General features: G+C 41.6%; 1 pseudogene; it reads left to right on the top strand.

The window, feature by feature from the left end:
• Positions 1-9,631: 9,631 nt before the first annotated feature.
• On the top strand, positions 9,632-9,977 carry LOC124502667 (60S ribosomal protein L35a-like; annotated as a pseudogene).
• The last annotated feature ends 5,207 nt before the right edge of the window (positions 9,978-15,184 follow it).

Raw genomic sequence — 15,184 nt, 5'->3', positions numbered from 1 at the left:
ATCCAGATGTTTAATTATTCTCTTACTCATTTAACATAGCAGATCATTACTTCCGATTTGAAAATTAACTGTAGGTCTGGGACATATACAAACAGTGCTGTTTCTTGGTCACTGATTTTTTCAGGGAGGCTTGGAATTCTTCAGTTTTACAGGTCAAACTTGCATTAGAACATATTTCATTAGAAAAGAGATCTATATAGCACTAAAATTGTAACAAGTTCCAGCCAATGGGCCATGTTTTTCAAGAAATATGCTATAGACAAAAGATTACAACTACAAAAGTTTTATCCAGTAATAATTTTCTGGATTTGATCTGTAGAGTAACAGGGAGCTTGAAAAATGTCAGCACTTTCCCCAAATGCTATAAACAGGCCTTTAAATAACTGTTTTATATACTCATATCATATTATTGATGACCGATCTTTATAGATCTAGTTTAGAACTCAATTCAAGAGCATGTATTGAGTGTCAGGTTAGCATAATAAGTATAAGATTTATGAAATAGTCTCCGATATCTAGGAGTTTACAGACTGGAGAGATGTGACATGTACTCAAAAAACCATAATATAGTGTAGATGGATGCCATGAAGACTATACCACAAAAAGAGAAAGATTTTCACTGACAGCGGTTGCTTTCAGTGGGAGTGGAGGAGGAGCCCTGAGATCAGGCCAGGATGCAAGAATGTGAAGTGCTTGGAGGGCTGCTGGCTGAAGGAGTCTCTGTAAATAGTGAATATAGTTCATGTAACTGAGAGAGATCTTGCCCATGGTGGTGAGGGAAGAGCATTTCAGTCCAAAGGATCAAAGGTCTCTCTTCTCCTGGTGGTGCAGTGCCCTCAGAATGAAATTCACAAGGCTGGCCCTGGCCTCCCTGACCCCATCTCAGTGCTGTTCAGTGTGGCCCCTGGGTCGCCGCTGGTCTGAGAAGGGCCAGGGGTCTCTGAGGAGATCAATCTAGAAGCTTTCAGAGCAGTAGATGTTACTGTGACATTTATTTTTATTTTTTTTTTAATAATTGATCTGCAGTGGATTGTGAAGAACAGAGAAGTGGTTCTCTATCACAGAGTGTTTGAGGAGCGCCGTGTGATATGGTCTTCCCGCTGGTGTGTCAGTGGGGTTCCTCATTGTTCCCTGAACATGCCAAGCAAAAGCCTCTCACCCTTGCTTTTCCCTCTGCCGGAATGCACTTCCTCCATATCAATATACCTGTCTGTCCTCGCTTCCTCCGGACCTCTGTTCAGATGTCACCTTATCAGAAATGCTTTCCCTGATGACTTAAACAAACCTGCCTTGTCACTCTGGCTCCTAACCTGGCTTATCTCTCTTCCTGTAAGTGCTTAATCCCTCCTATACAGTTATTGGTTTGTTTACTTACTGTCTGTCTCGCCCTACTAGAAGTCAACAGCACAAGAACAGGGACTCATTTATCCTTGGACAGCACTTCCCCCCCATCTGCGGTTTCACTTTCCTGTGGTTTCAGTTACCGAGTCAACCACAGTCGGGAAGCAGATGATCCTTCTTCTGACATGTTGTGGGAAGGTCAGCAGTAGCCTAACGCTACATCGTTTGCCTCGCATCCTTAGAGGAAGGGGAGCATACGTTGCAGTAAGATATTTTGAGAGAACCCACATTCCCATAATCTTTATCGCAGTATTGTTATAATTGTTTTATTTTGATATTAGTTATTTTAATCTCTTACTGTGTCTCATGTATGAATTTTAGGCTGCCTCGGTTTGTATGTCTGGGGAAAAAAAAGCCCCGATATATACAGGGTTTGGTACTATCTGCGATTTTGGGCATCCACTGGGGGGTCTTGGAATGATGTCCTTGCACATGAGGAGGGACGACTACAGTGTGCATCACCATATGCTTACCACCTAGGTGACACATAGTTGGCCTTGGTAAATATTTGCCATTTGGACGGATGCCAGGAACAATTGCAGTCGGGCTCACAATTGCAGGTGTACTTTAGGGAACAGTCAGTAATTTAATTTGGCTAGAAAAGGGGAGAAGAGAAATAGAATTTCAGTCGGCTCTGGTTTCAGTTCAAGTGGTTAGAGTCATATTTTGGTTCTAGACTGCAGCACGTGTAATCAAAGAACATTCTTCTTTTCCTGAGCCGACCAGGTGCTGTCTCGCCATCAAGGATCCTCTTCCTAACCAACTCTAGAGGTGTTTGCTTTGTTTTGGTATTTCGATCTTAGTACCTCCTATTTTAATTTCCATCATCTTACCGTGTAAGTGTTTCCTCACAAAACTCCGGTTTAGCTCCCCCCGAAACTGCAGCATATTTGAAGTTCTTGTGGACCCAGAAGAGGGGAGAAATGCTACCCTTATCATTTGTGGAGATGGCGCGCAGGGCCCTTTCCAGCAGGGCTGGGCCCCTCAGGCACTGCTTCTAGCCCATGCAGATTTACAGCTGGGACTCCCCCCCCCTCCCCCCCCCCCCGCCCCATGGAGGGTGATGAGGGCCTGTGGGTAGGGGTTCGGTGAGGCTTCACAGTTGGAAGGAAAGGTCAGCTCTCTTGGGCCACTGAGGGGATCCTCCAAGATGAGATAAGACAGGCGGATGAGAAATCTGTGCCCCACCTGTGTTCCTGGCCCTTTTGGCATGGCAGCTTTTTCCTTCCAAGAGCCTTGCAGTGCACCTCGGTATCACTAAGAGGAAAGCAATCCATTTATGACTAGCAGGGAAGACATTTTCTGCTTTCAGAGTGGCCTGGCGTACAGATAGCATACATAATTAATATGCCCCAGAAAGCCATTTAAATTAATTATGGGATTGTCCCCCAAGAAGTATGCCATGGAAGGCTGTGCTTTAGGATTTTTAAGCGGGTTCCGGGAGTCCCAGGTTGTTTTTTCCCTCACCATTAGGACTTAGTGACCTCAGGCAATTCACTTAATGTTCTCTAAAGTACGTGTAAGGTATTTTATTGATCCATATTTTATTCATACTTTTCACTCCTGAACCTTAGAAAACCTCCGTAGAGCCATTCTAAGGGTCATTGAGTGAAAGCCGGTACGATAGCACTATCCTTTGAGATCCGCCATAGAAAATTGCTTAAAAGGGCCTGGTTACATATATATTTTTTAACATCCCAAAGTAGATATTTCATAGCACTAATCATTCTTCATTAAAATGTCTAGTTAAATGTGCACATCTGCTTAATTCTTTAAAATCTATGACTGCCCAAGACGTAAGAGATCAGCTCTTGCAACTGGGCTGAGTGCATATTCAGGTAGGAAGTTGTTAAATTATTGTCAGAATTATACCACCTCTGTGATAGAGCAAGTTGCATTTTCCTTGAAGGAAGAGTGCTAGGAAGGTCTTACATAAGCCGTATGTTTTTCTCACTTATTCTGTTCTTGCCATTTGCACTAAAGAATTATGACTAATTTTAGGGTTCAAGAGGAACCCATGTTCAGAAGTGAATGAGATTAGGAATTTGTATTTTCTACTTAGCTATATCTATTTTTTGTTTGTTTGTTTGCAAGAGATGCTGCAAAGTATTGTGCACTAATATTTTATGGATTAAGAGTCATGTGAACTCCATTAGTGTCCAAGATACCAGGTTTTTTCTTGGGAGAAAGAAGCAGTTTCTTTTCTTTTTTTTTTTTCCTCCGTGGCTGGTATGGAATTTCTGTGTTGAGCTTTTAGTCCTGCATCAATATGCTTATCTCTGTAAAACTGTTCTACTTTTCTAAGCAAAAAGGGCTTAGACGCTATACAATATTCTCTTCAAATAAGCCAGTGCCGAACTATAGGAAGTTGCCTTAGTTTGCATAAATCTTTTTGAAAAACTGCAAAAAAATTTCATGTTATTATTCCCAACGGGTTTCCTGCATTTTTCTGCTGTTTAGCAGCTGTCCAGCAGATGGCACTGTGAAGTAACTAGATGACAGCTTTTTTTTTTTTTTTGTAAATGTGGCTGTGTGCATTTCTACCATATCTATATTTATAAACATGCATTCTGTTAACATTACAGTAGACAGTATGACACGTTTTTGAAACACAAGTGTCTGCGATTTGTAAATTTGTGTCTTGTACTGGCACATTATTATGTAGTATTTCGTGATACAAATAAAATAAAACTGTTCATTGTTCCTTAAGGAGCTTTTAATCTTTCTGATTATTAACATTAGAGTTCACTTAAAAGCTTGTGCCAATAGGGTAGAGATACATCAGCAAATAATCCCCATACTAATATCATCCTGGGTGCCCCTGCCCTGTGTTTGATTTGAGGAAGGGATGTGGTTGGGCTAAGGGTAACAGCCCTCAACGAGTTGCTCACAAACAGCTCACTTCATGGAGTATTGTGGCCAAAAAGGAAGGAAACAAAAGAAAACTAGCACCCATTACTCTCAGTGTGTCCTAGAAGCATGGGTCTACTTGGGTGCTTGTCAGAAATGCAGTGTCTTAGGGCTTACCCTAGATGTAATGAATCCGAATTGTTTTTTAACAAGATTCCCAGATGAATCATATGCACATCAAAGTTTGAGAAACATTGACTATTAAGTGCTTCCTCTTAGCTCAGGGTTGATGGGGGGTGGAAGGGAGGGGAGGGTGGGTGATGGGTATTGAAGAGGGCATTTTTGGGGATGAGCACTGGGTGTTGTATGGAAACCAATTTGACAATAAATTTCATATAAAAAAAATAAGTGCTTCTTCTTTGAATGTACAGCAGATGTTGAGAGCCTACAATGTGTCAAGCAATTCATCCTGGGCTTGGGTTGCAGAGATGGCCAAGTCAGGATACTGGCCATCAGGGGATAAGCGGCATGTTAAACAAATAATCGTAAACAACGAAGCCAATACAGCAATGTAGGTGCTAACAGGTATGTCCTAGTTGCAAGTGTGTGTTTGATAGGCGTTGGGCTGAGGTTCACATTTAATCTTTTGTTTTGGTTAAGTTTATTCATTCACTTTAGAGAGAGAGAACGAGGGAGGGAGGGGGGAAAGAGAGCGTGCACAAGCGGGGGAGGGGCAGAGAGAGAATCCCAAGCAGGCTCCACACTGTCACTGCAGAGCTCGAAGTCATGCATCGTGAGATCATGACCGGAGCTGAAATCAAGAGTCGGGTGCTTCACCAGCTGAACCACCCAGGTGCCCCTCACATTTAATCTTTATAACAACTCTGAGAGATGGAAATTGCTGTCCTGGAAGAGGTAACTATGAAAAGTCATTCAACAGCCAGTCAGCGATGAGCTAACACTTGAACCCAGCTCTTTCAGGCTCCAAAACCCAAGCTTTTCTAATAAACTATATCTTAGAAGCCCAGGCTTTTTCAGTAAATGAGCTATCTGTGTAATCCCTGTTATAGATAACAAAGGAAGGTGTTGCTTTCCAGACCAAGGATCTGAGGACCTTGCATTAAAAGGTAATTTTGGAAAGTTTATAAGTTAAGCACTTAAGAGTGATTTCCCCAATGAGTGCGGTGGTCACCTAATACCTTGCACGTGGGTCATCTCAGTTCCTCTACCGGGACGTCTGGAGATCCAATGCAGCCCTGCCATCAGGAGGAGGAAGGGGCTGACTGCAGATGGGCGGCCCTAGGGGACTTTTAGATGGAGAATTTGTAACAGAATGGGATTATATTTGCTGAGCTCAGGAGAAATAAGAATCTGGGTATTCTCTCCCACAACCAGTCAGGTACTGCTTGTAAGTCAGCAGTCGTCCGGATGGTGGTAACACTGAGCCCTGCAGAGGCCACAGAGCACGGTTTTTAGGAATTGCCCCAGACTGACACTCATCTCTTCAAAACCATTCTCAGGGATTAATATGGTTTTAATTACCTACACTTATATGAGCCTGGCTGTTTTATCTAAGTTCATTGATGAGTCTCCCACAGAGAATGGAATTAGACATCTCAATAAGATAAGGAAATTATATCTATTTTTTGTCACTGTATGTGGGAGGATTGTGGTTGAGTCTGAGAAAATTATTTCCTTCAGGGCCTTTTATCCTTTTGTATTATCATTTATTATTTCACATATTATATCCACCTGTAAGCAAAACTGAATATTAAATTTGAATCACGGTTTAGAAACATACATACATAGTTGGCAAAAATAACACCTGCCTCTTGTGAAGAACCTACGGGTCAAGAAATGATGCTAAAGGAACTAACTGCCCTACAGGCCTTTGATGGCTAATATTGGTATTTTTCAGAAAGTGCTGGGAATATTTAGCCTGATCTTTTAAGCCCCGTCTTGTTATTTCCAGGCAATTTGTAGCATTTAGTACCCTAGAGTCAAAAATGGTTTTGCTTCTATCTTTGGCTAACAGTGGCGAATGCATATTCCAAATATGGCTCATATTCCCAAAAACAAAGCGGCGTGGGATGTTGTAGAAGTTGTTAGGGGGAAAAAGCGTGTGTATAAATTCACAGGGATTGGGAGTAGCGACTGGGTCAAAATGGTCAGCCATGATGGCTATAGTGATGATTTGTCAAGGAGCACCGTTGCCTCATTCTTTAAAAGAATAACTTTGATATGCCAACATTTCTATATAACCAACAACAAAAAAGACGCTGGCTTAATGCTATCTTTTTGTCCAAGGGTGAGCTTTTCCTCCATTTCATTGGAACCGCCCTCAAATGCTCATCCACGCCACTAGCTCATGTTTTCATTCTCAATCTTGCTTCGACTCCGTGTCTTCTTGGAGTAGAGTATTTTATTTTAAATGTAAAAAGGAGAAAGGTGAGGTGACGGCATCTCTGAGAGAAGCCTGCTAAGAATTTTGTCTGGTTACTGTCTCCACTTTTCTAAAGCGGCCTCTTGACCATGTCATTTTGCCCTCACCTGTCTCCATAAGACAATGAAGTGTTGTCTGGAAAAACAGTAGACATTGTTACCTAATAAGCTATAGTAGTTACGATACGCAAAAGAGGAAAAACATACCAAAGAAAACAAATGAACTTGAGGGATTTTTAAGAGTATTTTATGCATACATGTATATTTTTTAACATTTATTCATTTTTGAGAGACAGAACGTGAGTGGGGGAGGGGCAGAGAGAGAGAGAGTCACAGAATCTGAAGCGGGCTCCAGGCTCCAAGCAGCCAGCACAGAGCCCGATGTGGGGGCTCGAACTCACGAACCCTGAGATCATGACCTGAGCCGAAGTCGGACGCTTAACCGACTGAGCCACCCACGCACCCCTTTTTTATGCTTATATTTTTAAGACTGGTTCTGGAGTATGTCATAAAGTCAATTCATATTTACCTTAATTTCTTAAACATACGAAGCTCAGAGTTAACGTAATGTGTCATGGGGTGCTAGCAAATTATCACAAAGAAGCAATACGAATGCCATCTGTATTATAAAATGTGTTGGCCTTTGTTTTAGTCAAGAGTAGCACACGGGCCATTGTGAAAATTAGAATCAAAATGATCTCTCGTGTATATAGTAATCCTCTACTAGCCATATTATTCAATTAAACGGAACATGCATTCCTTTTCCAATGTAAATAACTAAATGGTACTGAAATGGTACTTAAACAAACAAAAAACATAATGAAGATTGTTGGGAGGGTTGCCCTGGAAAATATAATCAAAGAAAAGGTGATAAGTGTCTTTTCTATACTTCCCTGCTCCAGCCAAGCTTTGTTAGTGACAGCCCCCTGAGCATGCTGTGCTATTAACCTGTAATGCCACCTCTCTGCACACGTGATGAACTCGGGCGTGTCCTTCAAGACTCCGGTCGAGTACCCTCTGATCTTTGAAGCTAGCTCCTCTGATCACTGTTTGTCTCCTCTTTCTGTTAGGGCCTCCTATTTTTGCTCTTGTCTCACGATGTTGAAATTATATGAGCCTCGCCCTCCTCCCACCCCCAGAGGAGCCCCTTGAAATCAGGAACCACATTTCATTCATTTATGTATCTTCAGTGCCTAGTTCATGTATGAAAAATGTGAGGTACGTGTGCCTTCAGTCTTCAGTTCCCGCGTCTGTGACAGATCCTGCAAATCAATCATGGCACTTTTTCTCTCTCGGAGACTAGGCCTAGCTCCCTAGTACTTCTGAATGCCACACTTGAAGCTGCTACTTACCAGACAGGTTCCTTGTGATTGACATGCTGGTTTCAGCTGCCTTGTGACCACTGGCCTAGCAGAACACCTAGCGCATAGTAAGCAGGCATTGTTATTTTTAGGTGGAAAATGATATTAAATGGAAATCATATGAAACCTTTGTTTGTGGCTTGTGGCTTAAGTATTCTGATGGAGTTGAATCTAGCAATGTTTTAAAACTTGCTGATACCTCCAATCACTGAGATTCAAACATGGTGTTTTTTCACTTTCATTATTTTGAGACACTCTGAGTTAAATAAAGTTAAACAGCCTCCTTTACATTGCAAAACCTACCCTTTTGTGCCAGAGTACATCAAGAATCTGCATGAAGAGAATAAAATATTTAGTGTTTCTCAGACTATTGGAACAACAAAGGAGGGTTTTATGGAGCTACTGTTCCCCAGGACCCACTCTGTAGCAGATTCTAGATAGTTCTGCCCATGTCTTCCCCACACTGTGTTATTTATGTATTTATAGTTAGTATTGGGAAAATGAGAAGAACAGGCTTCCTTTCTTCTGGTTTTGGAATATAATCTAGAATATTCTTTTAGAAGTATGTGACAGTGATTGCTTCTTCCTCTAATTTCTTGCTGGTTTCTCTAAGTGCATTGACCTGTGAAAATATATTATTAATTTTTCTTTCCGAAGCATGAAGTTAAAGTAGTAAATGATATGAGTCAACAGACTTGGATTCAAAGACCCCAAGTCCAGGGCACCTGGGTGGCTCAGTCGGTTAAGCGTCCGACTTCAGCTCAGGTCATGATCTCACGGTCCGTGAGTTCGAGCCCCGCTTCAGGCTCTGTGCTGACAGCTCAGAGCCTGGAGCCCGTTTCAGATTCTGTGTCTTCCTCTCTCTCTGCCCCTCCCCTGTTCATGCTCTGTCTCTCTCTGTCTCAAAAATAAATAAACATTAAAAAAATTAAAAAAAAAAACAAAAAACAAAGACCCCAGGTCCGACATTCACAAACGCCATGGGAGTGCAGTTCTCATTTCTCTTCATGACCCTTAGTTTTCTCACCTATAAAGTGGGGATATTGAATCCCCGAAGTGTCAACACAGGCAGAAAACAAACAAACAATGCAGAGATGTGTGTTTGCTCCCTGCCTGATTCCAGATGTAACTAACACTCTTAAGGATGTGTTTTTAAATCAGTTTGCTTAGAGAGCAGTTTCATTTCCAGAAGCTAGAGATGACTTGAAAGTGACTTGTGACACCTGACCAGTTAATAATGCATCTTACGTGTGCAGTAGGAGCTGGTAAAACCTAATGTCTCCGACTCAGCCTTAATGATGTATTAACATAGTTTGGGATATTTGTTGCCAATGTAGTTTGGCAGATCCCAGATCCCCCTTCTGCCCTCAACACCCCCTCCCCCCCAAAAAAAAGCAGATGGGAGAGGAAGAATAGACAGAAGACATCACTTCAAATAGGGATGATGTTGACAAAGGTTGACACTGTGTTTTAAGAATAAGTAATTTCTCAGAATAAAGTGCCATGGGGGAGGGGAGCTGCTGCTGCTGAACTTTGGGTCCAAATAAATGGGGCCTACTAGGAACAGGACTCCTAAAATGACAAAGATGTCTGGGAAGGTGTGGTCCGGAGCCATTTTTGCTGGCTATAAGCAGGGTCTCTGGAGCCAGAGGGAGCACACAGCTCTTTTTAAAATTGAAGGAGTTTATGCTCGAGATGAAACTGAATTCTATCTAGGCAAAAGATGTGCTCATGTGTACAAAGCAAAGAACAACACAGTGACTCCTGGTGGCAAACCAAATAAAACCAGAGGAATCCGGGGAAAAGTAACTCATGCTCATGGAAACGGTGGCATGGTTCGTGCCAAACAAATTCCAAAGCAACCTTCCTGCTAAAGCCATTGGCCGCAGGATCCGTGTGATGCTGTATCCCTCAAGGGTTTAAACTAACTGAAAAGTAAATAAATAAAGGTGTAGATTTGAAAGGAAGGAAGGAAGGAAGGAAGGAAGGGAGGGAGGGAGGGAGGGAGGGAGGGAGGGAGGATCATGGGAAACGAAGTCCATAGTGAAAGCATTTGGGAGTTTCTCCGTTATCTGCCTTATTGGGTAGTATGGATAGTAACATTCCTGTCCTGGGGCTCATTTCACAGATTCCCCTCTCGCATCAACACTATAACTTCTGTTTTAACTTGTAACAGTACCCTGTGTTTATGCTTAGGCTGCACCTAGATTGTTCCTGTTTCCTTTTGTATTTTGTGCAACATGTTGATGTCGTTGGGAAAACTGGGGATTGCGTATCGGGCAGCATTTTAATTCCAGTCTTACCACTTACCGCCTGCGTGATCTTGCCAAAGCATTTAACTTCTCTTGGTCTCCCGTCCTCAGCTGTGAAATGGAGATAATGATGTCTAGGATTCTTGTGAGGATTCAGTGATACTAAAAGTAAAGAACCTGGTGGGGCATAGCTGCTTCCTAAATGCTGGTTCCCCCAAAGCCCTCCTTCACGTCACTCCGAGAATAACCAGTATAAAATGTTAATCTGAATTTGTCTGTTTCAAATTTATCAGTGGTTCCCAGTGCTCCCAGGATCAGATCAAGGCTCCCTGCTGAGTCATTCAAGGCTCCCCCCGCCTCCCCCATGAACTGGCTTGTTTCCAAACCCATTTCCCATCATTCTCATCTCCACATGTTATGACCAGTCACCCTAAACTTCTCTGCTTTCCTCTGACCATTATGGTTTTGCTTGTTGTGTCATGCACTTCCTTTCCTCCCTAGGAGGTCTTTCCTGGCCACCCCTTGCCCCACCTGTCCAGAATGAGTGTCTCTCTTCTGTGCTGTTTATCTTGTGACACTTTTTCATTTCAATACGATCTGCTTATCTGTTCCCTCACAAGATGGCACATGAAGGGTGCAACTTGTATCTTATTTATATTTATATTCCCAAGGTACAGCATCTGACCTACAGCAAGTGCTCAAGAAATCTCTGTTTCCTGGATTCTGTCTCACCTTATTTGTCCCCCATGCCTGTCAACCCCAAAAGACCCATTATTATCATTCCTAGCAGAGCAAGACATACTTTAGTGATTTTGTGAACCCCCCAAATAACTTATTTTTAGTGTCTATTTAGAAAAAAAGAGATACATTTGTAAGTGTATTAAAAACAACAACAACAACAACAACAACAAAAAACCACTCTAGGATCACCTGGGTTGCTCGGTCGGTTAGGTGTCTGACTCTTGGTTTCCACTCAGGTCATGATCTCACGGTCCATGAGTTTGAACCCCACGTCAGGCTCCATGCTGGCGGTGAGGAGCCTGCTCTGGATTCTTCTCTCCCTCTCTGCCCCTGCCCTACTGACACACACTCGCACTCTCTCTCTCTCTCAAAATAAATAAACTTAAACCCTCTAATGACAGGAACCGATCATATTCATGAATTCTCAAATTATATTCTTACAGAATTAAGGTAATCAAACTGCAGATACTTCCGTCTTTTCAGCATCTTGTCTGCCGTCAGCGTCAGTGATTCGGGCAGAGTTCTGCTGCTAGAATGCCCGCCGGTCACTGTAGGCTCAGGTATCAGGGAAAGGTACGCACTTCGGTCTTAACTGTGGCCCGTGATTTATAAATGTCTGGATGGCAAAAAGACGTTTCAGAAGTTTATTTCTTCCAAGATGTGGTGTTAGAGCTGCCGAAAGAAACTCGGATTTGTTAGAATTGGGCTGACATTTATAAAGACATAAAACCTCTGTGTGGCAGCAGCTTTAATTATTACTTAAGAGCAGAGTTGTTAAAATGGCTTCCCCAGATACTTGAGCTCTTGATTATGTAAGGAGGAGAAAAGAAAAAAAAAGATAAATTTCAAAATTGAAGCTCAAACAGTTCGCACTGCCAGTTACTCGATAATTCATTTTGGGGACGGCTTCTATGTGTGGTCTAGGAATGAAGCCAAATATCAAATGCATCACTGGCTGGTGACAGGTAATGATAAAGTGTTAAGGAAAAAACAAAACAGAACGGAACAAATCACAACTTGCCTCCATCAGGAAGATATGGGGATATTTACTGAAGTATTTGAGTATCTTCAATGTACATGAGCTCCACAGCAACCTGTAAGATTTAAAATCTTCTTTTCCAGGGGCGCCTGGGTGGCTCAGTCAGTTAAGCCTCCAACTTTGGCTCAGGTCGTGATCTCACAGTTCGTGAGTTCGAGCCCCGTGTCGGGTTCTGTGCTGACAGCTCAGACTGGAGCCTGGAGCCTGGAGCCTGTCTTCAGATTCTGTGTCTCCCTCTCTCTCTGTCCCTCCCCTGCTTGCACTGTCTCTTTCTCTCTCTCTCTCTCAAAAATAAATGAAAAAAAAACATAAAAAAATTTAAAATCTCCTTTCCTGGTATTCATATAAAGAACTCTTTCATGCTTACTTTGAGATTTCTCCAAATCAGAAGAAAAAGCCCCCCCACGTTTGATCCTTGAGACATGAACTCTAAGCTAATAGCGTCTTAGTTGTCTGTTACTTTTCATATTTATCAAGGGAAACTTTAACAAGGAGGGTAGTATCCTTGGAGGGTTAAGATGCGTTCTGCTAGTGTGGCATGTTTTACTTACTCTTATGCTTGCAATAAACGGAGGTTCGTCTGTGTTAGGATATGAGGCTATTCTCCAAAGACATATATGCTGATAGCACTAATGATTTGCAATATTTAACAGTAAAACTGTTTCACTTGCAGTGACTCCAGGCTTTGAATTATAAATGGAATCATTTTATATCTTTTGGCATTAGTTGAAATACATGGGAATTGGCCCAGATTTCCCATTAATAATGTAGCAAGTAAACGTTTCAAAATCATTAGAGCTGATATCTCTATTTAATTGGTATTTGGAAGATACATTTTATTTATCAAAATATACATTCATAAAATTTATATAAATTTATACTGATTTGAAAAAAAAATCTAAGTTTATTTTATTTAAAAAAAATTTTTTTTAACGTTTATTTATTTCTGAGACAGAGAGAGACAGAGCATGAACAGGGGAGGGGCAGAGAGAGAGGGAGACACAGAATCTGAAACAGGCTCCAGGCTCTGAGCTGTCAGCACAGAGCCCGACGCGGGGCTCGAACTCACGGACCGTGAGATCATGACCTGAGCCGAAGTCGGACGCTTAACCGACCGAGCCACCCAGGCGCCCCTAAGTTTATTTTAAAAGATACGATACTACATGTGTACTATGTTATGTTTATCTGTATGTATAAGCATTTTTTGTTTATTGTTTGGGCTGATTAAAAATCACAACTGAACTCAGGGGGTACTAAGAGGTGATTTTCTGCTGTGATCTCATTCTAACTGACATTTCTTTTTTATTTTAAGTTTATTTATTTATTTTGAGAGAGAGAGAGAGAGAGAGAGCAAGCAAGCAGGGAAGGGGCAGAGGGTGAGGGAGAGAGAGAATCCAAAGCAGGCTCCGTGCTGTCAGTGCAAAAGGCCCAACGTGGGGCTTGATCCTGTGAACTGTGAGATCATGACCTGAGTTGAGGTCAAGGTTGGACACTTAAACAACTGAGCTACCCAGGCACCCAATGTTTCTTTTTATTTGACCTCAATTTACCTGCCTGGGAGGACTGCTAACTTATCACAGTGGGTAAATCTTACTGATTTAAGGCAAATCATACGCAATTTGGGGAAGGCATCAAATCACTTTTGAAAGAGAAATTCCCTGGCATGGCTAATGTAAGATATAACTTTCACGACTAAAGTAGGTACAGGAAGGTGTCCAAAAATGGGAGAATGAATTTGTGTCTGCACCAACAGCCCTTTTCACAGTCTTGACCCAGTCCTTCTCTCCTGAATTTACTGGCTCTATTTACAGAAGACGTTAAGTGCAATTGAGTTTTTATTTGAAATTGTATACCCTCTGTTTATAGATTATGACTTTAATTCATGATGACGTGATGAGGAAAAGGAATACTGATCGTGGCAAAGTCAGAATTGTTAATGATGTGAACTGGCATGCTAGGTAGGTTTTTGATAAAGTTTTACGATTATGAATGTATGTATCTGTAATGACAGAGCTAACCTAAAATTGCAAATGATTAGGGATTGGAGAAAGAATGCTCAGTCTTTTAACACTTTGCTTGTTTAATGTGAAAAACTTTATAAGGAGACATAAAATTCAGAGAACAAAGGGGGAGGATACAACACCTTGCTCAGCTGGGTACTATGGGAGGTTTGGTGAAGTTACCCACTTTCCATGGCTGGGAAGGTAGAATTGTGGGATTTTAGAACTGGAAGGGGATTTCAGCTAGCCCATATTATAGATAGAGAAACCGAGTCCAGAGAGGTGAAGTTGGTGTGCTTTACCCAGCATACCAACTTCAGCTTCATAGTCACTTGATTTCCAGTGCATCATAGTCACTTCTGGAAAGGCCCAGCTGGTAAAATCTTTCAGGACGGCTGTGAAGCTGGCATGATGAAGAGTTGGTTGGTGTTTTCAGTGTACAAAGGCTGTATAAATTTCAAATGTAATTATAATAAAACCCTGTATTTTGGCTTTGGGCTGCTGAGCTCTCAGAGGAACACCTGCTCTAGTCACAAAAACATCCTCCTGCCTATAACTTCTTTTATCGTAGACAGACGCTTGCCTTTGTCCCTGCTTTCCTTGGATAGCCTCCTGTTTCCACTTCTAGATGTCCTGTGTCTTGTGAAAGAGTGTCATTCTTTCAGATGCGGAAGCTTTTTAAAAAAGATTGGCCATTATCACTTACTAATATTTTACGTCCATAGCCTCTATTCCTAAACTCCTCTTGATTTTCAGTTAATCCTTCCCTCTCAAGAAAACCAGGGGTAATTTAAATAGAGAAAAGAGAAGAAAACTAACATTTATTCAGCACCTACTATTTGCCAAGTATTCTCTTTAAATTGCTTTTGGAATGAGGTCAGTATGAATAAATAAATCAATAAAAGATCCTATCCTGCTAAGATACCTTGCCTACATTATTAATTGCTGAATAAATCAAGGCTCAGAGATGTTAAATAAGCCAGAGAGAGGAATTAAAAAGCCAGTAAGTCTAAAAGGAGAGACATCTCCAAGAGAGAGGTCACATTTCCCTTTCCTCATTAATAAAAAGAGTGCTAAACAAAAATAGAGGAAGAAAAG

This window comes from Lynx rufus, unplaced genomic scaffold, assembly GCF_022079265.1.
Source record: "Lynx rufus isolate CCGP_SWC_20201006 ecotype Redwood Valley unplaced genomic scaffold, mLynRuf1.p SCAF_7, whole genome shotgun sequence".
Taxonomy (NCBI): domain Eukaryota; kingdom Metazoa; phylum Chordata; class Mammalia; order Carnivora; family Felidae; genus Lynx; species Lynx rufus.
Note: the sequence above shows the minus strand (reverse complement) of the source record. Positions and strands in the feature narration are given on the sequence as shown.